Here is a 3253-nt window from a genome sequence, read left to right as displayed (position 1 = left end):
ACTGCTTTTTCCACTAGTAACGGCAGATACCAGTATGTAAGAATGCCTTTTGGTCTAAAGTCAAGCCGGTAACTTTTGTAAGATTAATGGATAAAATTTTGGGCGATTTACTAGGCAAGGAGTACACTGTACATAGATGATTTGGTAATAGCAACAGACACTATAGAGGAACACATAGACTTAGTCAGAGAAGTCCTAAAGAGATTAAGAAAAGCCAACCTGAAGCTTAAACTAAAGAAGTGTAACTTCCTTAAAAGGAAAATAGACTACCTTGGGCATACACTAAGTGAAAAGGGCGTAGAAGTAAACGACTTAAAGATTAAGTCAATCAAGGAAATCCTACACCTCAGTGCAAGAAGGACGTAAAGTCATTCTTAGGTTTAGCAGGTTTTTACCGCAAGTTCATAGGGAACTTTGCAGTCATATCCGCACCACTAACTGAACTTTTAAAGGAACACGTCTCATTTACATGGACAGACAAGCAGCAAGAAGCATTTGATGAAATTGGAAAGAAAAAGATTAACACACCCCCCAGTACTTAGCTTCCCAGACTTTGGCAAAGAATTCTTTTAGCCACGGACGCAAGCCACATTGGTATAGGAGCATGTTTAATGCAAAGACAAGATAATAAGTATAATGCCATAGCTTATTACAGTAGGAAATTGAAGCCCTCAGAAATGAACTACTCAGTAACAGACCTCGAGTCTCTAGCTATAATAGACGCTTTAAAGCATTTCAGATATATCATTTTTGGTTACAAGATAACCGTGTTCACGGATCATTCAGCCGCAGTAGAAATGCTAAAGAACCCTAATTTTTCTGGACGAAGAGCCCGTTGGTTCATGACAGCCCAAGATTATGATATAGAGGTGAAATATGTCCCTGGGAAGACGAATAAGGTAGCAGATGCATTAGCAAGATATGTGTCACAAGGTGATAGTATAAATATGATAAGTCAAGAAGAAGAAAAGAATGAAACATGTGCAGTGACGTAAATGTACTCACCATGCACTATACAGAGGAGCTTTCCGCAAAAATTTCATAAAAGAACAAGAAAGAGTGAAGATATTAAGGGAACTGTTCAAATACGTTAGAAACGAAAGAAAACACAGCCAACAAGAATTAACCGAACTAGGTAGGAAGGTTGGATGTCCCACAGAGCACTAAACGGACATAGATGGCGTATTAATTTGGATGTGTCACGAATATGACCCATTTGGTCAATTTCTAAGTGTACTGCACAAAAGGTTAGTACCTAAGAGTCTAAGAAACAAGGTCATTGAGCTAATGCACGACGATGACATGAGAGCTCACCCAGGAAGGGATGAGACAATTAGATTAATCCAAAGAACTTTCCAATGGAAGGGAATTCACAAAGATGTTTAGTAATTACGTGAAGAGCTGCAATACATGCAACAGCTACAAGGGAAGAACAGACAAGGAAGTACCACTAGGGAAATATCCTATCCCACAGACTCCTTCGAAAGAGTATCTATCGATCTTATCACTAATCTTCATACCACGAGTAAAGGGAATAAGAAAAGTATACTAGTATGTATCGACGCGCTCACGAGATATACAGAGTTGGTACCACTAACTAGTAAAAGTGCCAAGGATTGTGCAACTGCTCTCTTTGATAAGATATTTTGCAGATATTCCTGCCCCTACAGCTCATTATTTCTGATAATGGGACCGAGTTCAACAACTCGTTAGTTCAAGAAATTTGTAACGCCTTTAAGGTAGAAAGGGTAGCGATACAGCCGTATCACCAGCTAGCAACGGCTTGGTAGAAAGGAATAACAGGAAGGTTTTAGACGTATTACGACACACAGTAGGACAGGATCCTGACTGGGACGTCAATTTACCTGTTTAGTCCAATTATCATTAAATGCAAGGCATCATACGAGTATTCGTGCAACTCCATAAAAGCTTTGATGGGATATGAACCAGATTACCTTATGCATGGCTGAATCAGCCAATACAGCCTAATTACTCTGAAGATATCATGAAGATAAGAATCGGAAACTTTAAAGTAATACACAAGCAATTGCACAAGAATCTAGAAGAAGCCCAGCAGAATATGATAGAGAAGCATCAAGAAGGATTAAGGCCTGTAGACTACAAGAAAGGGGATGAAGTCTATATTAAGAAGGAAGTAAGAAGTGGTATTAATTATAAGTTAGCCACAAAATTCACAGGACCATACAAGGTCGTAGACGTACAAGAAACTAAGATAAAGGTTAAGAAAATGAATAACCAAATGCCTTCCACATATGCTGAATCATTAGAAGAAGAAGAATTTTGGATAAACAAGGACAAGGTCAAGAGAACCAAAGAAGTTGAAGAATCCGAAATGACAGAGACGTCAAAAGACATTCCAGAAGAAGGAATTAGATATAACCTAAGAAATAGAAGAGTCACTTTTCAGTGAAACAGAAGAACAAACCCATTAATTCATCCCGTTATTCTCGTGTATTTATTTGATTTCGTTATTGCTAAGTTTACCTTCATCGGTCGACTTAGAAATAATCTTTTATTGTTGCAATTCTTACTTTAATTAGTTGGTTTGTAGCAATTTTTTTTGAGTTACGTGCACTAACTTCAAATTTATTTTGACTTGAAGGGAATTATTTGGGTATGTAAGAAACGATTCAATGCGCAGTATAAGAATTTCAAGACGTATAATAAGTTTAATCGTTCCATAAGAACATTCTTAGAAGTAAAAGAATAAATAAGACGGGTTAAGATAGATATTAAGAGATTTTAAGATAAGAGAATTCGTTTCAGAAATGATTATGATTTTGAAGGGGTAATTAATATACTTACTTTGTTCAAATCCATTAGATGTTGATTGATGATAACTTACTAATAAGATATTAAGTGATGAAGACTCACTAACAAGATAGTAGTTGTTGAAAACTTACTAACAAGATATTGATTGGTGAAAGCTAACTAATTGTTGTCACAGTAGAAGAAACCTACAAGTATTAACCACTAACCGGTTCCTTTAACCGAGTTGCCAATTTTGTTTTAGTATCAAGCAGTGAAGTTATATTGTTTAATATACAAGGTTACTCAGAAATTACAGTAAGAATGTCCAATGAAATTTTGCATAAACACAATACACAATCTCAGTAGGAAGTCAAGGACACACTTGTTATTGCATACAAATACACAAGGATATTTTCTCCCAGGACTTGTCTCCAAGCAGCAGGTCGCAGCAAACAAGAAGCCATCAAGTGTCGTCAACAAA

This window comes from Macrobrachium nipponense, chromosome 5 (genome assembly GCF_015104395.2).
Source record: "Macrobrachium nipponense isolate FS-2020 chromosome 5, ASM1510439v2, whole genome shotgun sequence".
Taxonomy (NCBI): domain Eukaryota; kingdom Metazoa; phylum Arthropoda; class Malacostraca; order Decapoda; family Palaemonidae; genus Macrobrachium; species Macrobrachium nipponense.
This window is presented reverse-complemented; position numbering follows the sequence as displayed.